Genomic DNA, 22,960 nt, shown 5'->3' on the forward strand with positions numbered 1-22,960 from the left:
ATCCAGCTTTCTGGGTATGACATCATCTCCCCACACAATAACTTGGATCCACCTGCATATCAGATGTCAAGCTCAGAAACAAACAAACAAACAAAAAACCTAGTATAGTTATGGGCCCTTTGGGATTTAAAATAAGCCTACTAGCTATCTACAAAATGGAGACCCCCAAGTCTTTATCTGCACTATTCCAGCCTTTAGGTTCATGATTAGTCATCAACAGCTTGTTGGGCTTTATATGTTAACTCTTCTTTCAGCCACCAGGTTCCACATGCTAGCATGATGCCAACCAGACTTCCCTGGGCAGTCAACCCCACCAACATGTCTTTAATTGTTTTATTACCTTTATTTCTTTATTGGATGAAGATAGCCTGAAAGTGAAAGGCAAAGGGGTGTAGAGAGTGAGAGAAACAGAGACACCTACATCCCTGCTTCACCACTCACAAAGCCTATAAGTGGGGACCAGGGGCTTGAACCCGGGTCTTTGTGTATTGTAACATGTGTGCTTAACCAGGTGTGCTACCTTCACAGATACTTTTAATAGCTTTGAGGTCATATAGTATCTAGTCTTTGAAACTGAATTTTTTTCATTTAGCATAATGTTTCCAAGATTCATCCATATTGTAGCATATGAAAATACTTCATTTCAGCTTGAAGGAATCATGTTAAGTGAGATAAGTCAGAAACATAAGGATGACTATAGGATGATCTCATTCACAGACAGACGTTGAAAAACAAGATCAGAAGGGAAAACACTAAACAGAACTTGGACTGAAGTTGGTGTATTACACCAAAGTAAGAGACTCTAAGGTGGGGGGGGGTGTTCAGGTCCTGGAACATGATGGTAGAGGAGGACCTAGTGGGGGTTATATTGTTATGTGGAAAACTAGGAAATATTATGCATGTACAAACTATTGTATTTATTGCTGACAAACCATTAGTCCCCCAATAAAGAAATTAAAAAAAAGAGAAGATACTTCATTTCTTCTTATGGTTAAGTAATATTCCATTGTACAAAATAATGTTCCATTTTTTTATCCATTTGTCTATTTGGGTTGTTTCCTAACCATGGAACATTGAAGTCAGATCATAGACTCATAAGGTAATTTTATGCTTAATCATCTGAAGAGCTGCCAGATTTCCAAAACATTTGTATCATTTAAACTCCCATTAGTTGTTTTTGAGGGTTCTGATTTCTCCATATCTTTGTCCAACACTAGTCATTACCTGACTTTTGATTCTAGCCATTATAGTGAAAGTTAAGTGATGTCTCATGGTTTTGGTTTGAACTTCCCTGACAGCTCATATTGATGAGCATCTAATCCTGTGCTGACTGTCCATGTGTATGCCATCTTTGGGGATGATGTATTCAGACCTTTGTCCATTTTTAAATTCAAATATTTGTTTTTATACTGAATTTTAAGGGCTGGAAAGACAACTCATCTGGGAGTGTGCCTGCTTTGCTATCAACAACCCAGGTTTGAGCCCAGGCTCTACCACACTGGGGGTGGGGGGTGGGGTTCAGAGTTGTGCTATTTTTCCCTCTGTCTCTCTTTTTATCTGGAAAAAGTTGACCCAGAGTGGTGAAGCCATGGTGCAAATAACAAAAAAAGAGTTTTAAAAGACTTCTGGATACAAATTCTTTATCAGGTAAATGAAAACAAATATTTTCTCTCATTCTTTGCATTGCCTTTGTACCATGTGAAGATGTCATTTGAAACACAAAGGCTTCTAATTTTATACAGCCTAATTTATGTTTATTTTGTTGCTTAAGCTTTTAGTGTCAGAACTTAGAATCCTATCCCAAACTCACAAATATTTATCTCTATGCTTTACAGATTTTGCTCTTAGATTTAGAATATTTGATCCATCTTGAGATAATTTTTTTGGGTATGGGGCAGGCTAAACACAGATTCATTCTTTTGCATGTGAATATCTTCCTGTCCTATTACTTTGTTTAAAAGACATTTTTTTCCCCTGTTGAATAGTTTTGACATCCTTATCAAAAGTCAGTTGATGGCAGATATATGAGTTCATGGAATTTCAATTCTATTGATGGTCTAAACATCTATACTTGTGGTAGCACCACATTATCTTACCACTGCTTTGTAAAGCTTTGAAACTGGGAAGTAAGTCTTACTTTCTTTTTCTTTTTTTCCTTAGGATCATTTGGTGAGTCTAAGTCTCTTGACAGTCCATATATATTTTAGAGTCAGTTTATCAATTTCTACATAAAAGGGTATCCAGGATTTTGATAGGCACTGCACTGAACCTGTAGATGATTTTTGGGAGAATATTCCATAATAGTAACTTGACTTTTTCATTTTTCTCTTGTAACTACTAGTAGTACCACTACTACCTTTTAGTACTATAAAAATAAATAATAACTCATGTGAAATGGCAGCTTGTACTAAAAGTTCAATATATTTGTGCTTCTTTAATTTTTTTCTCAGAATAAAATATTAAAAAATACACATGTCACCTCTTAAATTACGTTGTAAAAGATGTATTTGCTTCATTTTAAAAATAAAACCACAAAGCTTCCTTTCCTATTAATTTTTTTCTCCTTATTTCAAAAGATTTATTTATTTACTGGTCTTTATGGATAAGAGGAAGAGAAAAAGAGACCTGAGAATTGTCCAGTTCTTGCATGTGGTGCAAACAAGGAATGAACCCCTGGGGACTTGGAAATGAAAGTCCTGTGCTCTAACACTGACCTATCTCCTCAGTCCTTTGTGATTAAATTTAGCTGTATCTCTGAGGCTATCCTAGGTTAGCATGAGGGCCTTCACTGTGATGGTGACCTCTCTGGAATGCAGGATGTTTCTAGGTAGAGTAGGGGGAACACCCACAGCCAGAACTTTGCATGCTTCTAAGTGTGGTTGGGGTTTCTGCCAGCAGACAGTAAGATATTACTCTGGTTCAGCAAATACAAGTCTGTGATAGGGAGCTCCTTGAGTGATACAATTCACACACACACTCAATCAAAATGCCTTCTCAGCTGTTCTGGCAAGAAGAGGGTGGACTGAAAGGAAGCAAAGGAGTAGATTTGATTTATCTTTTCTAAAACTTCAGCCACGCAAGGACCACCCTCATGATTTTTGGCTGCAGTAATGTGTCATCACCACCATCACTGCACATGATTCATCAGTTAAAATTTAATTCTCTAAATTAGAAACAAACATATCTTACTTTAAAAGTAAAGTGATATATATATATATATATATATATATATATATATATATATATATGAAATTAGCAAGACTTAGAAGGATTTTAAAGAATTTCTACTGTCCAGTTGAAATTCTTTCCTCACCTTGATCAGGACTGAAAGAATATAGAAGAGGCTCACCTGACCCCACCAAACCATACTCCCATGACTGAGTGGTGACTCTGTACAATTACACTTGCACCTCCATCATTATGCATTAAGCAAAGCCAAGGACTCGGGAAGAGATGTTTCACCCATCAGCTCTTCCACTTAGTCTTTATTGGCATTTCCTGATGGTGGGAGTCACAACACAGGCATTATTACCAATCCAAAGTGCTCTGGACTTGCTGGGAACAGTTCCACAGGGGCAGTGCAGAACATTGTAGAGGCTGCAGAAGAGTCCTGTGTGCCCTCCTTGACTGCCATATCAGCAGCAGGGCTAAGGATCTGAGTAACCTTAGCTAAATGATTGGTTCTGAGTGACCTTAGCCAAAGGCTTGATTCTTGGGTTTGCTCCTGCTCCACCAAGCAGTCTGCAGAGCCTGGATCACTCAGCACACAGAGCCGTAGAAAGAGTTTCAGCCTGCCAGTACCACCCTCGGATGGTGTGTTCTTCCCTTAAAGGCACCTAAGCTTTAGCTGCAATTCCCTTGGCTATTACTTGCCTTTTCTCTGCACAGGTGGCCTTCCTGACTTGAGACAAATAAAGCTAGAGCCCAGAAAGAACTCATCTGATGGTAGTTTCTCAAGCAGCCTTCTCACATGTTGGCTCTGCAGATGACTACACAGGAGAACAACTCAGTCTGCTTCACAGATTACCCTCAGCACCTGGCCAAGAGTCACTGTGAGTTAGGAGAGGCAATCATCATCTAAGACCAACCAAATAAAGCAAGATTAAGTCAGAGTTCCACTTAGAATCTTATGCAGTCATTCCAACGAGGAACAGGTAAGTATCTCCAGAAATGGGGGAAAAGTTGATTGTTAACAAGATCCAGATAAAAACACAAGATAACGGAAGATGCATTATCAATATGACGTACTCAAATGCATACATATGTGGTACCCAATAAAAACATTAACCAGGGCCATCATGGGTGGATGGGACAAGAACTAAGTCGTTTTGGGGAACTGGGTGAAAAGCAACACCACCCTCACTTTTCTATATTATTGGATAAGACAGAGAGTGTAATTATTGGTGTTCACATCAGCCTCCCCACAAGAGGTACCGGAAGGGATATCTAATGATTGTTCATGAAACAGAATTAGGATATGGGGGCAGTAAAATACCCCCCAGGACCAGACAGATAACCAGAGTCAAAGTAGTAGTCTTTACATGAGAAAAGGTCTCTGCAGTCTGTCTGTTTCTTTCCAGTCCTGAGTCTGACAACAGACTGAGCTAAAATCAATGAGAGGACACTTCCTCAGAGGCTGCAGAGGTGGCTTTGAGATGTACTTGAAGAAGAGGCCCATCTTCTTTGTAAAATCACATCAAGGACTGGCTGTGCCCTTGCCTGAATCCATAATCCATAGTGTGTAATGTGAAGTTTCCTGCTGCTTCACTTTCCAGACCACCCACCAATTTATCTTCTGCAGACTGGGGGGGGGGGGAGGGAAGTAAGCCATTCTTCTGATTTAAGACTCCTCTTTTTGAATGGCTCAAGGACAGCTGCTAACACCCCCACTCAATCCCCATATGTACTGCCACAGCCTCTGCCCTAAGAAGCTGAATGTTATGTTCCTCTCTTTTCCTCTCTTTAATGAGTAAGTGCCAACCCTATTCATGCACCTTAGAAAAGAGATTTATGGCTGAGGCTCCAGTGATAATTAACAAATGCATTTATAATGGTCCAGCACCTGGGTTATATACAGTAGTTCTCACATTAGCCAATCTACTCTAAACATGGAAAGTAACTTTTTTTCTCTGGAATAATACATATTCAGCAATTACCTCTACAACTCATCACTGAAACAATTCTTCATTAAAACCCACAGAAAGTGATGCCTCAGCACCTCTAGATGTAGGTTTCAAAAGAGGACCGAGACTCTTATCTGGTGGTGCCTTGCCAGTCCCTGTGGATTCAGCATCTGGGGACAGGGTCGATCTAGTATGTCCCTAGACCCCTTTTTGCTCCTGGAGGGTTTTTCCCAGCTGCAGGAATGCTGGGCTGGGGAGAGGAACCCAAACCCGGCTGCTGTTTATTAAAGCATCTAATTACCAAAGAGAGTGCTACTAAAACATAGTTCCTTTTTCTTTGTTGAGACAACCTACTCAATGCTTCTGAGTAGCACCAAGGCAATTTCCCATAGTTTCCATGGTGCTAGAACTAGCAGTGCATTTTTGCAGAGCTGGCCTTTACTTCAGATATGGCTAATGGACTGGGCATACTCCTAATTATAATTCAAAGCAGAAAATGTTTCTGGGGGTCAGGCAGTGATGCATCCAGTAAGTGCACGTATTAACATGTACAAGGACCAGGGTTTGAGTTCCATTCCTCACCCTCAGGGGACACACTTCAAGAGAGGTGAAGCAGGTCAACAGGTGTTTATCTTCCTCTCTCCCTTTTTTTTTTTTTGCTCCCAGGGTTATTGCTGGGGCTCGGTGCCTGCACCACAAATCCACTGCTCTTGGAGACTGTTTTTTCCCCTTTTGTTGCTCTTGTTCCATCATTGTTGTGGTTATTATTATTGTTGTTGTTGTTGTTACTGTCGTTAGATAGAACAGAGAGAAATCGAGAGGAGAAAAAGGCAGAGGGGGAGAGAAAGATAGACACCTGCAGACCTGCTTCACCACCTTTGAAGCAACTCCCCCCCTGCATGTGGGGAGCCGGGGGCTCAAACCAGGACCGTTACGCCGGTCCCTGTGCTTTGCACCACTTGCGTTTAACCTGCTGCACTACCGCCTGACTCCCCTTCCTCTCTCCTTCTATATCTCCCCAGCCTCTCTTAATTTCTCTGTCTTATCCAATAATACAGAAAAGAGAAAAAAAAAAAAAAGAAAGAAAAAATGGCCACCAGTTGCAGTGGATTCATGCGGAGGTGATAAGCCCTAGCAGTAAAACAAACAAAGCATTTCTAGTGGACTGTTTATGATGAGTCAGTGTACAACTTTCAAATGTACCCAAAATGTGAATCTGTGATGCAATGGTAAAATACATTTTCTACTGTTTCTATCTCTAATGGCAGGAAGAAACAAAAATGAAAGATCTGTCATCTGACATCTGCAAACAATACTAGGTGACATTCAATTATACTAATTGATAGAGGAAAGTGTTTATAGAGTATATATTGAATGTAAACTGGCTTACTATAATTGTTTAACTTGATATCAATTTCTGTTTAAAATACATATGTCTTAAAAGAAATCTGGAAATTCATATACTGATTCACTGTAGTTTCCTCTGAGTAGTAGGAACACAGGTTATATTGATTTTCTTCAATTTTAGTGTGTATATATTCTAATCTATATGGACAAGTATTAATTGAAACAAAAGCATTACTAAGAACAAATATGCATGTGAAAGTACTGCTGTTACAGTCTATCTTGTAGCACCTGGAGGTAAAAATAGAACAGGAGAGAGCCTGGCAAAACAGCTCACTTGATAGTATATGGCCCAGGTTTAAATCTGGACCTCAACGCACTGAAGGAAGTTTTGGTGCTGTGGTCAGTTTAACTCTCTTATCTGTCACAATTTTTAAAATAAAACAAATGTATAAAATAAAAAACAAAAAAGAAGAAAAGATATATACCAGAAATGGAAGTCGAGTAGGGGGAAACAACTGATTAATTATCTGAGTTTCTTTTCCAAAAGAATTACCTACAAAAAATTTTAGCTATTTGAGTTCATTAACACTTAAAAAGAACGTCGACAGGATTAGGAGGCTGGTGCCACTTTTCAAGTGCCTGTTCCCCACTCTCCAATCTGGTCCTCTACTCCCAGATGTTAGAACTCAGCTGTGCTTCTGAACACAGGCACAGGCAAGGACAATGAGTTTCTGTGGCATCATGTGCCCCCCCCCCTTTTTTTAAATGAAAGGATTCATCTTTAGAGATAGAGGAAAGCCATTAACTTGTATCTTAATCTTGCTCAAATCCCAGGCCCAGTTGGCACCTTGGAGGTGGTAGTATCGTCACAGATTGGGGATGCCTGATTTTTTGAAAATCACCTTTAGAAAACCTTATAGCCAGCTCTGAGGAGGATCCAACAGATTTGTTGGGGAAAAAAAAAAAGGTCTCACCAAAGGGTGCATGCACATCTGGGTGTCTGTCTGTAACAGAGATCCATACAGGAGATCCTCTATCACATGAGCCTCAGGTCATGCGTCACTTTTTACCCTCATTTCCTTACATCACAGTAAACTGTAAAACAAAACTTCTGCTTTAAAGCTTCAAGAAAGATGGAAAAAAAAAAAAGAGGTTCTATCATTACTAGTAGTGGATTACACACATGAGACTATACATGTGGTACATCAGGGTACTTCCATACTGGACTTGACTCTTTTTATCCATTGCCAGCTGGCCTTTCAATGTGCATCTGCTAAGTAAACAAGCAAAAAAAAAAAAAAAGGAATCACTTATTAATTTAGATGACTTTATGCTCTATGACATGTCTTCCCCCCCCCCACTGGAGTCAGAGTGTTTGTTATTTCTTCTTTGCAATTTCAGAAGTTATGAAATGATTCATGGTTTTGTTGGAGCTGAAGTGAACCAAAACCATTCATAATTGTGAACAATCTCTGTTATTGTTAGAGGGAGAACGCCAAGGCATCTGTGCTTCTCAAAAACACATGGGGGGAGAATTCCAGTTTGGAAATGTAACGGCTGTGTTTTCCCCCCAGAGTTAAATTTACACAAACTGATTTCCAGGGAGATCGCTGTGTTCTTCTGGTTGAACAGTGCAAAGGAATGAATAATTTCTCCTCTCTCACGTCTCTCGGACCCAGGGCATGCATGTAACCCTCTGAACAGAGTTAGTAATCACCCACTAAATGCCTGTTTCCTCTTCAAGAGAATAGGATGCATGGAGGTAAGACCACATCTATCTTAATTGCTCCAATATGCAGGTTGGAAGATAGTAAGTGTTTAATAAATTCTGTTGAATGACAATACTTGTTTCACTAGGCTTTTTTTTAGTTTTCTATTTATTTTTAAATTTATTTTGCACATATTTACCTATATTGGTTGACAATATCTACTTCACACAAGAGACCAGTAATAAAAACAAAAGAGATGAGGAAGAGGACAAAGGAGGCGAAAGCAAATATTCATTGATTCCTTTTTTAATTAGTGATGTAATATTGATTTTCAAAATTACAAGATAAGGGGGCTGGACATTGGCATACCGGATTAGGTGCACATAGTACAAAATTCTAAGATAATGAGTACAACTTCGCACCATTCCTTCCCATCATCAGAGTTCTGGGTCCCCAGTCCCTCCATTGTAAGCTACAGCAGTTCTCCCAAGGTTGCAGATATTGGCAGATATTGATCAACTATTATTTCTACAACTATCTGTCTATATTTGTATATATGTTTAGCTTTTTATTTTGGAGGGGGAAGGTTCCATCTTCTCTTCCTTTCCAGGTCTCACATACACCTATTACTACATCCAAATTTCCCTCTTTTTTCCCTCTTCTCTCTCCAGCTCCTGATGGAGTTGGAGTTCAGAGGCCCCTGGTCATCTTCCCCCTCTCATTTCTCCCCCATATGCATCAAAATTTTTTGTGGTGCAGGAGGTGGGAGTTCTGGCTTCTGTAATTCCTTCTCCACTGGGCATGGACATTGACAGGTTGATCCATACCCCCAGCCTATTTCTATCTTTCTCTAGTGGGGTAGGGCTCTGAAGTGGTGAGGTTCCAAGATACACTGGTGAGGTCAGACGCCCATATTATTTGATTTCTTACTCTGTGTCAGGCAAAATGCTAAGCACTTCACAACACTCCACTTAATCCTCATGACAACTTTATATGTTGGGCTCTATTATTACTTTCATAAACATTAATTATTCTATATTTTATCATTTATTTATTTCATATGAAATATACATAGAGGGTAATATGATAGAAAAAGAAGTCAGAGCACCACTTGCGTAGGTGTGGTACTGGGGATGAAATCAGAAGTCTTAGGCATGCAAACCTGTACTTTAGCAGCTAAGCTATTTCTCTATCTATGCATTACTCTTACCTTATAGAATAGTCTGAACATATTTAGTGGTAGTAATATTTTATTCCCTACTGATGAATTTAAACTACATCCAGAACTGCCCATACTATTTATTTCTTCTCCCCAAAGTAGCTCAATATGGATTTGCTAACAAAGGTCAACCAGTTCAGCAGCTATAGCAAGGATCTGGGAAGCAATACAATATTTCTTCTTAATCTAAGAAGTGGAACTAAGAAAGGCTGCCTGATTTTGTAAATCAGCATTGAATCGCTAATTTAAAAAACAAAACAAAACTGAGTACCACAGCTGAAAAAAAAAAGAAAGAAAATGGGCTATGACTCTAAGAATGTTTTCACCATCTCAAGTGAAAACAGGGGAGTTGTGATTTCCCCTTTGTGATGATTTCAAAGGACAGACTTATATAAATCATGTACTTGGAAGGTCATGCCATGCTCTTAGACATAGCCAAAAGATCTGTATGGTCAACTGATAAAGATAACTATCATACTTTCCTGCCAGATCATTGTATGTTCATCTTGGTCTAATAGGTAAGTGGCTAGCCATAAGGCTGGGTGACTTTTTTTTAATATCACATAATACACTTTAATATACCATATTGTCTTTTTCTTTTCATTAGTGATTTAATAATGATTGATAAGATTGTGGTATAAGAAGGGCACAATTCCTACCACCAGAATTCCATATCCTCCCCCACCCCTCCTTGGAAAGTTTCCTTATTCTTTATCCCTCTAGGATTATGGATCAAAGGTCTTTATGGGGTGCAGAAGGTGGAAGGTCTAGCTTCTGTAACTGCTTCTCCACTGAACACAGGCACTGAGAGGTCAATCCATACCTGGCTGGATGACTCTTAATTCCTGGTGAGAGCTGTGTGATATGGGTAGAGGCTGTATTCTGCAGGAGGTCTTAGGAGACAAAATATACTGCACATATCTGTCAAAGTCCCATGGAAAGTCCCTCTAAAGAGGGAGCCAAAAGGGAGGGTAGATGGGCAGTGTTGCAATAGTATAGGTAACCGCCTGAGCTGTCTGTCCATCCTGTGTGCTTACCTCTGCAGGCACCAGCTTCCTTACTTGTAAGCAAGCCTACTATATGCTTGCTTGAAGTGCCCATCATCTCTAAGATGCTAGACTTGTTATCAGGTTTCCAAATGACCTAACTGGGTTGAACCCTTTATTAACTGAAGCCATCAGCAGTCTGAGGGAAGGCATGGCATTTGTTTAAGGAAGCCAAATACTAGAAGAATGAACTTGTCTCAATCTCCAGTTTTCAAGAGAGTATCAACTTGATATCCCTCCCTCTTCTCTAACTATACCCTGAGAGTTTTGAGTTGTGGCCAAGCTCCCCTGCCTGGTTGCAGAATGGGGGTTATTTGTGGAACTCAAGAACCCAGTGCCATACTTAAATTCCCTGAGGATCTGGGGGTGAGACACACACTAACATTTTCAGGGGACATTGGTGACTAAGCACTATTGGTCAGGTGTGGTCTGGCTGTAAATGGCCATGATCTTGCTACCTCAAGTGTAACAGGTCCTCTGATCCAGACAAATGTCTGGGGAAGTAAGGGAGACTGATTTCTTCAGTTCATCTGCTTAGAAATATGCTTTCTTAGAGAAACTTCAAGTTGAAAAAGGAATACTCAGTGTGTTCACTAGAACAGGAAAGTTGGTGGGGCAATGGAGAGGGAAGGGTATGTTCCATATTGAACTACCCACCCTCAAGAGCCAAAAAAAATGATGCAAGAACCAGGGAAAATGCAAACTGTAGAGCTGAGAAGCTGAGTCAGCTCTGACATAGTCCATAAGCTCACCAGGCTTTCGCCTTTGGTAAAGCTGTCTCTGAACTGGCTATGGGAATCCCATGAGAGAAGGCATGGGCTGTGGGCCTGGTTATGTAGTCACTAAACTTTCTGTACATGGCACTTCCTGGAAGATAATTGCTAGCTGCAGGCCTCAAACGTTCTTGTCCACTCCTCTGCAGAGAATGGAGTGATGTGCAGTTAGACCTCTCCTAGCTTAAGACTCTCCAACCCAAGGACATTCTGCACTAGAGGGCCAAAGACATGAGCATGGCTGGTCATGCAAGCTTTGTCCCAACCTTTGCCACTTCTTCTCCTTGAGGTAAACTTTGCCTTCTTTAGGAAAAAAGAGAGCATGTGCGGGTGTCTGGGTGAGCATATTGCTATTTCCAGAAAGGGGAGGAACTGACCTCCCAGTTTAGGTGCCCCAGGTAGAGCTGAGGCTACTGAAGGCAAACAGAGGCCAGGGGTAAATCAATACCATGCATCTCAGCATAGCTGGATCAACACAGCATCAGGACTGCTTATTTTGGTCTAGTGCCTTGGCTATGTTTCCTCAAGAGAGGGTAAAATCAACACAAGCAGGTCAAGGGTTCACATGCCATTTTGTGGTGCCAACCCACGGAAGAGGAAATATGGGGCCATGAGGAGCAAGAATGTTAAGATGACCCAGTAGCTCTCAGTCCCCTTTGGCAATGAGGGGCATTTCTTCTTCCAAAAAGTAGTCCCATAGACAGCATCTCCCCACTCCCCCCAAGAGACTAAGTAGCTGGTAAGCAGCTCTCATGATGGCAGTTCTGAGGCTGGGGCAAACACAGACCTGTGTGTAGTAACAAGAAATAGAAATCTACAAGCCTGCAACCTCGAGGTCTGAAATGTTCAGATGACACTGTCACCTTCCAGGAAACCACCTCACGCTCTGCTTCAGAGTTCTACATGTGACTCAAATCTTAGGTGCTGGCTCCTCATTCATGTGCAGAGAGGAAAAGGCAGAGGAAGCAAAAGCCTGGCCCTGCATAAAGCAATTCTCTATCTAACCTGGTGGTCACTCTGCTGAAATCTGAGTTGCAGGGTTTTTGTTCCAGATGGAGAAGGCCAGCCATTTATTTTCTCACTCATTCAACTAAGTATCTGTCTACCATAGTCTTAGTGAAGACTAAGTATCTACTATGTTTTAGCCATCTTCTAGGCACTGGGGGTACAGTAGCAAGCCAAAGTTGCTGCACAGGCAACTTCATAGGATTCTCATTCTGGAGATAATATTAATAGGGAAATACTCTTTAAGTACCAGATGCCATTCTAAGTGCTAAGCAAGGATCTTGTGCAATCCTCAAAAGAATCTTGGGCAAGTGTGCTGAGTACCCCATTTTGGCACAATAGTACTCAGCCTTTTTTAAAATGGTTACTTAAAATTATTACTTTTATTTTTTCTTTTCCAAACTGCTTTATTGGGAGTGTGTGTGTGGGGGGAAATAATGATTTATAAGACAGTTGTTCATGATTTTTTTTTATTAAAGTTTTTTTTTAAATATTTATTCCCTTTTGTTGCCCTTGTTGTCTTATTGTTGTAGTTATTATTGTTGTTGTTGTCGTTGTTGGATAGGACAGAGAGAAATGGAGAGAGGAGGGGAAGACAGAGAGGTGGAGAGAAAGATAGACACCTGCAGACCTGCTTCACCGCCTGTGAAGTGACTCCCCTGTAGGTGGGGAGCCGGGGTTCGAACCGGGATCCTTATGCCGGTCCTTGTGCTTTGCGCCACCTGCACTTAACCCGCTGTGCTACAGCCCGACTCCCCATGATTCTTTTTAATACATGTCTGTATACCATATAAGCTTGTCTTCCTTCACCACCACACACTGGCTTCCCAATGGCCTTAACTTTTTCCCACCTCCTCCTATTAGAATCCTTGACTCTGCTACAAAAAAAGCACAGCTAGTTCAAATTTCACTCTGTGTTTTTCCCTTTTTTTCCTTTGTATCCTGAGTCCCAACTATTAGTAAGGCCATCCAGTATTCATCCTGCATATGTTTTGTGAGTGAGTACCACCGATGCAGTTTCCTCACAGCAAATTCTTTTTGGCCTATCTTGAAAAATCACTTGTGTAGAGGGCATATTTTATAATATAATATAAACAGGAGTCTGTAGGTTTTCTTTTTTTTTTTTTTTTAATTTCTTCCTTGACCCATTAGTTGTTTAGTCATGTACTGTTGAGTTTCTATATTTTGGGACTTTTTTTTTTTCCTCCAGGGTTATTGCTGGGCTCGGTGCCTGCACCATGAATCCACCACTCCTGGAGGCCATTTTTCCCCTTTTTGTTGCCCTAGTTGTTGCAGCCTTGTTGCGGTTATTATTGCCATTGTTGACTTTGCTTTGTTGTTGGATAGGACAGAGAGAAATGGAGAGAGGAGGGGAAGACAGAGAGAGAGGGGGAGAGAAAGATAGACACCTGCAGACCTGCTTCACCGCCCGTGAAGCGACTCCCCTGCAGGTGGGGAGCCGGGGGCTCGAACCGGGATCCTTACGCCGGTCCCTGTGCTTTGCGCCACGTGCGCTTAACCCACTGCGCCACCGCCCAACCCCCGTAGGCTTTCTTAAGACAACAAGAACAGAGTCACAGAGCCATGAAGAAGGGCAGTTGCCTTCCTGAAACTGTCTTCTGTTCTTCACAAGAAGCAAAGATCTGGAGGAAGGGTACTTCCCCCGGCACTTCGCCCCTTACTCTACTTGAAGAGGCATATATGCCACATGCTTTTCAATATTTTGCTACTAAAGAAAAATCCAGGATTTTAAAAAACTATTTATTCATTTTATTTTGATTTGATCTGACAGAGAAGATGAGAGGGGTTGGTAGAGAGAGAAGGAGAGACAACTGCAGCATTGCTTCACCACTCATGAAGCTTCCCCCCTGTAGGTGGGGACCAGAAGTTTAAACCCAGGTAAGATGTTCTACTGGATGTACCACTGCCTGGCCCCAAGACTTTTTTTTTTCTTAATACAAGTTGGGGTTAGGACATCCTGTTGTGAATGGTTGAGTGGGTCTGTGGCTAGAACACCAACTCTATGAGAAACCAACAGTTTTTAATGAAAAAAAAAAAAGAGTTTTGAGATCAAACAAGTGTGGGAGGCTGAACTATTAAAAAAAGAGCCGCTGGATTTTTTTTTTTAATTGCAGAAATTCATAGAACCTTAATTATTTTTGTTTTCTTTACTTGCTGCCAGGGCTTTGTGGGGCCTTTCTTTTTTCCCTACATACAGGGTGACAGAGAGTGAGCAAGCAAGCAAGAGAAACAGAGATATCACAACACTCCCAAAGCTTCCAGTTTGCATGGTATTCCCATGTGGTGACCAGGAGTTTCAATGTGGGTCCTTGAGCATAGTAAAGTGTGCACTCTACTTGATGAGCTATATTCCACCTCCTTTCAGAGCTTTTTTTTTTTTCAGGGTTATATTGCTGGGGTTTGGTTCCTGCATTATGAATCCACTGCTCCTGGAGACCATTTTCCCCATTTTTGTTGCCCTTCTTGTTGTTATTGTTGTCATTGCTGTTGTTTTTGCAGATGGGGAGCCAGGGGCTTGAACCAGGATCCTTACGCCGGTCCTTGCACTTTGTGCCATGTGCATTTAATCCGCTTTGCTACCACCTGGCCCCCTTTCAGATCCTTAATATGCTAATATCCACTGTGTCTCTCCAACATAGGGATTGAGTAGGCAAGACTTTGTACACTTACGTAAGCCAATCACCTTGCTGGGGGAGATTTAGAACACTTGTGGAAAGCTCACAGAATCAGAACTCCAAGGAATGTGGATCTAGGAAGTGGCTTACTAACTCATAAAAACTACTTTCTCCTGTCAGAAACACCAGTTGTCTCACTGGACACTTTTCTGAAATGTACTAACTTCCCTAGAAACTATTTCAGAGTTGCAAGGTTTTAGAGGGTCAGTCATGTCAGAGCAGGTATCAAGATGCCCTTGTCATAGGTGTGGGGAATCAGTGACTGGGGGACAGAAGAGGGATGTGTAAGAGGGAGTGAACATCATACATTTGACAATAATGAAGTAGGGACTGAAAAGACACAGCAGGTTCACATTCTGACAGTGTGTTGCTGTGTCCCTGTGGGCCAGTCCTTGCCTTATCTGAGCATCAGTTCCCCTTCACCATTCAGCAATAGATAGGAATGGATCAGATGGTCAGGGGCAGGAGGACTCTCCAGTTCCTACGTTCTCTTTCTCTCATTGAAATGGGTGAAGTGCTGGCAGGGAGCCATGAAGATCACATGGTAACTGTCATACATCTATCTCCCGAGACCAGGCTTCACATTGCCAAGGGCCCTGTCCTACCAGGGTGGAGAAAGGTACTGAGTCTCAATGGAGTGATGGTCCCTTGGGAAATATAGATTGGGCTACCAGGAAATAGAAAAAAAAAACTTGATTTCAGATGCCAGTGTCTAGTATCACACTGGAGAATTTCTGAAAGATTAACAGATGAATCCTTTGATGCAGCTCTTGAACAGCCTACATTGAGATTTATTTAAGTGATTAAGAAATCAGGAGGCGCAGCCTGGAAGTCAGTATAATGGATAAGAAGGGAAAACAAAAGAGCTCGATGCTCAAGAATAAGGTCCTGTGTTCAATCCCAGTATTGCATATACCAGAGTGATACTCTGGTTCCCTCAGATATAAGTCAGGGGCAGGGTTGGGAAGGCAGATAGATGGTAGAGCACAGGACTTGTATGCACAAGGACACAGGTTCCATACTGCACCAGAACTAAGAATGCACCAGAATATATATATCTTAAAAAGAAGAAATTAGGGTCATTTCCTTTATCCAGTCCTTCCTAATTGTTCCCCACAAATCTTACTACCTCTCCAATTCTGACTTCTCTCATTGTCCCTCCTCTCTAGTCCCCAACCTACCAGTTCTTAAGCACTTCTGAGCAGCTCACATCCCTAGTCCTACACACTTTTGTCCTGTGCCTTCCATGCCTTGTCATCTTCCCACAAATGCCCAGTTCTTCCCAGAGCCCTCACAAGGTACCCAGTTCTCCCTACTCCCCATTATCTTCCATTTATCCTTTAATTGATTCAACAAATATTTATTACATATACAGAATAAAAAGTTCTAATAAAATAGTAGAACCAGACTTGGACCTCAGGAAAAGTATATTCTAGAAAGGGAAAACAAACATGAGAGGTGGCAGTGAATCAAGGAGCACAAAGAAGAGTAAGGGGGGGGGGGGGAGTCAGGCTGTAGCGCAGTGGGTTAAGTGCAGGTGGCACAAAGCGCAAGGACCGGCATAAGGATCCCGGTTCGAGCCCCCGGCTCCCCACCTGCAGGGGAGTCACTTCACAAGTGGTGAAGCAGGTCTGCAGGTGTCTATCTTTCTCACCCCACCCAGTCTTCCACTTCTTTCTCCAGTTTTCTCTTTCCTATCCAACAATGACGACATCAATAACAATAACCACAATAACGACAACAATAAAATAAGGGGATAAATAAATAAAGAAATATTTTTTAAAAAGAAGAATAAGGGGAAAGAGTAATGACAAATGCAATTATAAAAGAGTGTCACAGAAAGAGGTGACATTCAGGGAGAGACTTGAGTGGAGGGAGTTTCTTGCCTGGAGGAGAGTGAGCATAGTCCTGCTCACAAATGTTTTGAAAGTATATTTCCCAAAGGTTCACAAAGTCAGATACCTTGGGTTTCAGAGGATTGGGGCTTGACCATAGAAAGGGCTGGGCTGTGTCTGAAAAAATGACTAAGCAAATTCCTCACAGAGTAGCCAAAATGCTCAAGTAAGGGCACATCCTCTTGACACAGATATACATCCACATTCTCCTCACCTCATGCTGTACCTTTTGGTCCTGACTTTATGATGTAGTCAAAGGGTAGGAGTTAGACAAGAAAAGAGATATTGTGACAAAGACAGGTAGCTGGGGAACTGGCTACAGAGGCCTGGACTGTGAAGCTATAGACTGACAAATTACAATGGCTAAGTCTTCTGTTTTGTCTCTGTTCCTGTGCTCCTTATGTGAAATGTGAGGGCTGGATAGTCTCTAAACGTCCTTCTACTTCTAAGAAGAGGTTTTATTTATTTTACTTTCCTTTTTTAGATAAAGACAGAGAGAGTGAAAGAAATCCTGACATGGAAGTGTCTTTCAGTGTGGTGGGGGCTGGGCTTAAACCTGGGTCATATGCGTGTCTACGGAGCACACTATCCAAGTAAGCTATTTCACTAGCCTCTTCTAGTTCCAGACCACTACCCGAGGCTACACAGGCATGAACTCCATTTCCAGGAAGAGATAAACAAAGACATAGATAGGGAAGAAATCTTATCTAAGAGTTAGAGGGGATCCCGCTCAGAAACTCAGTCACTGTTCCATTAACCTAAAAAGAGCTTGCTTTTTGAATGGCCTTAGCTCTCCAACATCAAAGTCTTGTGGACTGAATCTCAGTGGCCCATTTCAAATCACACTGGAGCTCTGGATTAGGTAAAACAAACCATAAAGGTTATTCCAACACCTTTAGGGACATTTTCTACTCTCCTCACCTACTTGCTGACTGGGCATGAAAGTCAGAGCCATAAAATCTGCTTGAAAGGCAACACCTTATCAGGGGTCCAGGCAAGGTATTGTTTACCAAAGGCCCCATTTGCCCAGGTGCAGCCACCATCCAGGTCTGAAACAACAGATGGCTCAGGCTTGAAAGTGAACATCTCGTTTCCTCTGGACAAGTCGTGTTTGCACAGGGACAAGAGTGGCATGAGATCGGCTGAGGGGCAGGGAATAGATCAGACTCCACACTTAGTTCCACTGTGGGTAGTTCACACTGGACCAAATGACTCCTGGGGAACATTAAATGTATGATAGGAGTACACAGCTTGTGAGGCAAATGCTGAACAGCAGTTTAGGCAACTACTTCTTGTTCTTCTTGTTCTTGTTCTTCTTGTTCTTCTTCTTCTCTTCTTCTTTCTCCTCCTCTTCCTCCTTCTTCTCCTTCTCCCCCTCCTCCTCCTTTTTTTTTCAAAGCTGGGACTTCACACATGTGCAACATTACTGCTCTTGGGCAGACCTTTTGATCCAATTAGAGAGACAGAGAAACACCACAGTATTGGAGCAACCCCACATGTTATAATATTTCCATGTGCTGCTGGGACATGAACTTTGGTCTCACACATGCCCTGGCATGCTCCCTACCCACTGAGCTTCCAGCTCCAGAATAGCAGCTGTAATGGAAATGTAGACTGGAGGGAGTTCACTAGGTACAGAGGGCTCATTGTCATGTAGCCCAGAATAGAGCCCTGATACTACACAGGAGGTGCCATATCATGGAGAACACTGGTGCTGTGTGACACCCTGGTTCAACGGGGGAAAAAAAGCCCAGAAGGTAGAACACTAGCTAAAGTAATCTGTAGGCATGAGGTCCTGAGTTTGATCCCCAGGACCAAATGTACCAAAGTAATACTCTATCTCTCTGTACCTCTTATTCACTCAATAATAAATGTATATGTTTTTAAAAACTGCTGTTATTTAAAGACCTCTATTTTATGGTAATAATATGAAGGAAATGCAAAGATCACATGATTTTAAAAGTCAGATGTCAGAGGAACTCTGGACTTGACATGGGCTGCTTCAGGCCCTCCGACTTCCCTGGGCACACACCTACCATCTTCTTCCAGGAGAGCTACCTGGCAGAAGGGCTTAAGAAGTGTGAGAAGCGTGAAGGGTTAGGCTTTCTTTCATGTCACAGACACTAACTGAGTGCCTGCCATGAGTCAGCCATGGCTTAGGTACTTTGGAGTTAGATGCCCTTCTGTTTCTGAGCCTTTGTATCTGTTTTTTAATACTTTGTTGAGCAGAGATACTGAGAGTCATATCACTGGATTATTGTGAAGATTAGATTCTGTTTGTTTGTATACTTACCTATCATCTAGAGCAGTGCCTGGTAATTTATCAAGAACTAATTATTTTAGCTTTTATTTCCCATCCACAGGTAAAGACTGTTTAACAAAGGATTCATCTCATAAAGCAGATGCATCTTAAAACAATTTTGCATACAAGGGGCTGGGAAGTGGTGCATAGTATATCACACATATTACAGTGTTTAAGGACCCAGGTTCAATCCCCGTCTCCACCTGCTGGGAGGGAATTTCATAAATGGTGAAGTAGTGCCGCAGATGTCTGTTTTCCTCTCTCCCTATCTCCCTTCTTGATTTCTCTGTGTCTGTCAAAAAGAAAAACTAGGGGTTGGGGTGGTGGTACACCAGGTTAAGCGCACATAGTATGAAGTGCAGGGACTGGCACAAGGATCCCTATTTGAGCTCTCAGCTCCCCACCTGCGTGCAGGGGGGCGGGGTGCTTTGCAGGTGGTGGAGCAGGTCTGCAGGTGTCTATCTTTCTCTTCCCCTCCTCTCAATATCTCTCTGTCCTATCCAACAACAACAGCAACAACAAAATGGAAAAAAGGGGGAAAAAAAGGCCTCCAACAGCAGTGGATTCGTAGTACAGGCACCGAGCTCCAGCAATAACCCTGGAGACATTAAAAAAAAAAATCAAACAAAATTCTACTTACACCCTTTATATCCTCCTTGTAATGGTTAAAGTCATCTTTTACTTCTTCATCACAAAAGTTTATTAAGCGGCATTGGGCTACAGAAAAAGATAATTCACTTAATCAACAAATACTGAGTTCCTACTATGTGCCAGTCATTCAGCAGAGAACAGACAATCCTCGCTCTCAACCCCTGCACCTCTTGTACCTTTCCATTCCCTACCTTCCATGTAACAGCCAGGCTGAACTTTCAAGTATAAATCAGATCCTAACCCTCTTCTAATCAGCTCTCTCTGATGACTTCTCTATATATTAAAAACAGTTCCCAAGGGTCTTGCTTGTACCACCCATCCTTCCTAGATATCGAGCTCCCCTCTCTCTGTTCTACCTTATACCAGCCTGTCTCTAAGTCATCAAATACTCACCATGGTCTCTGCATTTGTGCTCTGACTCCTTTCCTGTGGAAAGCTTCCTCCCCAGATCTCTGCATGGCTGCTCCTTTCTCATGAAGTAGAAGCTCATACTTCCTTCCTTAAGGAAGCCCTTTGAGACCACCTGACATAAAACATTCCCTTATCTATCCTCTACCACATGCCTCTAATTATTACCATTTATTGTTAGTGCGTGCGTGTGTGTATGAAACCAGAATAGCAGGTTCCTAAGGGTTAGGATTCTGACTCTTTACTCACAGCTATGTCACCAGTACTTTGAACAGTACTAACAGTAGATATTAAATAAAGTCTTATCAATTTACTGATAAATGAGGCAACCATTTATCAGTAAGTCAATGTTTTGCCCATTCCCTCTGTTAAAATGAACTCCACCCTCCCATCAGAGGCAAGAAGAAGGCTCCAGTCCCACTGAGTATGGACAAAGTGTATACACTCAGTTGCTGGCTTGATAGCCAAGTGGAACTCAGATTCTAGTCAATTCCTTGTAGTACCCTCTGGATGACTGTAGAAAGTCATCACTTCTGAACTTTCATTTCCTCACTTGCAAATCTAGGAAACTCATACTAGTCTTGAGAGATTATGGTGAATCAAAGTAAACAAAGTGTGTAAGTGCCGAGTCCCAGTCTGCTGTACAGTAGGAACACAGATTAGTTTCTCCTTTTGAGGTTCCACCTACTGCATCTTCCATTCTTCCTGTGGGCTACCTGGTACTTCTAATACATGGTATTTGTCGCCTACGAGAGAACATTTAAGTTTTTTTCATTTCTTCTCAACCAACCAGGCATGATGACAAAGCTCTAATTCCAACAAAACAGCATAAATGCCACATTCTGCTTTATAGAGATATAATGGGTTTCCCTGTCATAGCCTCGTGTCTGGGGCAGCCTGGCACAGTCTTGGAGCCCAGAGACACTGGGCATCACCGTGTTCTTCCTTAGCTGGTGCTTATGGAGACAGGGGACACTGCCAGCTGCCCGGAAAGATCTCACTGGCTGCCAAGCTATCCTCAGCTTAGGCAAAGCCAGGGAGCCCTAAGGACAATATGAATGCTCTTAAACCATCCCTCTGAATAGGACCTGAAACTTATGGTTGTTTGTCACTTGGAGCTCTGAAGGTATCTAGATGGGTCACAGATGGGGCAACTGAATCTTAAGGCAGCAAGTGGTCTCAGGTTCTGTTCCCACACTATGGCTCTAAGTGGGCAGACTAGAAGCTGAGTCCCTTGACTATGTCAAAGCAGAGAGGCATTAATGTAGACATGAGGGGCTGGGGATCAGCTTCAGGAAACCTATAGACAGACCCAGCCAAAAGCCACCTCCAGGAAGGAATGATGGTTCTCACACTTCTACACCAGAGCCAGCAGCAACTCCTTCAGATCTCTAACTTGACTTAGACCACTGGGTCTAGAATTCCCTATGGAAGTGCTTACAACCCAAGTTGCAAGGGAACCTGTACTGACTAGGGAGACACCAATTACATCCTGGGGCTCTGCCATTACATGTCAGGTGAGACAGCCCCTTTCCCCAGTTGTCCTTTGATTCCCAGCTGTGAAGTGAGGAGCTTGGACTAAGACCTCACCAGCGATCCTCTATCTCTAACATTCTGTGAGCCTATTTGGGATCATATAAGTCATTTGCTCTTTGTTTCTCCATCATTCACTGAACGTATATTTACTGTGAATCTTTTCAGGCCCAGGTACTATGGACAATGAAAGACTAATAAAAAGCAGTCTTTAACACTTTTATTTTTTAAAAAAGTATTTTTAAATATATATATTTTTTTCTGAGTGAGAAAGAGAACATAGTACTACTTAGGTTCTCTCCTGTGCAGTACCTGAGATTGAACCTGGGATCTAATTCATACAGTTCTGTGCTCAACCACTGAGGTATCTCCCTGAACAGGCAGTCTTTTCTTTCTCTCAAAGAGTTTATCAGTAAACTAGGCCTTTACATTCAATTGTCACTATTCAAAAGCAGTACCAGCAACTTCCTCACTTAATAAAACCAAGAATTGGAGTACTTTTCCCTAGGTTACCATGGTAAATGGTGTAACAGTCGCCCAAAGATGTCCATACCCTAATCCCTGGATTTTACATGTCAAAAGGGGCTTTGCAGATGTCATTAAGGTTAGGGACATTGAGATGAGATTATCCTGGATTATCCAGGTAAACCCAATCTAATCACATGAGTTCTTAAAAGCAAAGGACCTTTCCCAATTGGGTCAAAGAGAAATGCAAGGATAGAGGTGGGATCAGAGAGATGCAAAGGAGAAGAACTCAACTTGTTGGTCTTGAAGATGAGGCCATAATCCAAGGAATGTGGTGGCCTCTCAGTTTAGGGTCAGGAAGAGCAAGGGAACTCTTATTAGAGCACTGAAGGAAGCATCAGCTCTCCCTCTTCATCTCTCTCTCTCTCTCTCTCTCTCTCTATCTGAAAAAGTCAGCAGGAAGGGTAAAGCCCTGGAGGTGGGGAAAAGAAATGAAGAGAAAATAAAGAAAGAGGAGGACAGGGGAATCCTACAACTACAAAGAATTAAATTCTGCTGACAATCCCAAACAGCAAAAAATAGTCTCCCCCAAAAGACCCTAGAAAGGAAAAGTCTGCGCCCCATTCTAAATTGGTGAAACCCATTGTCTTCTGACATGTGGAACTATGAGATCATACTTTGTTTTTTTTTTTTCCTCTTCAATTTCTTTATTGGGAATTAATGGTTTATAGGCAACAATAAAATACAATGACAGTTTTCCACATAATAATACAACCCCCACTAGGTCC

The 22,960-nt window shown here is 41.9% G+C and overlaps 1 protein-coding gene and 1 long non-coding RNA gene across 3 annotated transcripts in view; one reads left to right on the forward strand and one right to left on the reverse strand.

The window, feature by feature from the left end:
• Positions 1-4,148, forward strand: part of LOC132536986 (uncharacterized) — a 30,191-nt gene extending 26,043 nt beyond the window's left edge. The window contains exon 3 of the long non-coding RNA XR_009548501.1: positions 3,889-4,148. This is a non-coding gene — a long non-coding RNA (uncharacterized LOC132536986). The remainder of the gene's footprint in view (positions 1-3,888) is intronic.
• Positions 1-22,960, reverse strand: part of GNAO1 (G protein subunit alpha o1) — a 194,493-nt gene that overhangs the window by 134,245 nt on the left and 37,288 nt on the right. The window lies entirely within an intron of this gene.

This window comes from Erinaceus europaeus, chromosome 2, assembly GCF_950295315.1.
Source record: "Erinaceus europaeus chromosome 2, mEriEur2.1, whole genome shotgun sequence".
Lineage (NCBI taxonomy): Eukaryota > Metazoa > Chordata > Mammalia > Eulipotyphla > Erinaceidae > Erinaceus > Erinaceus europaeus.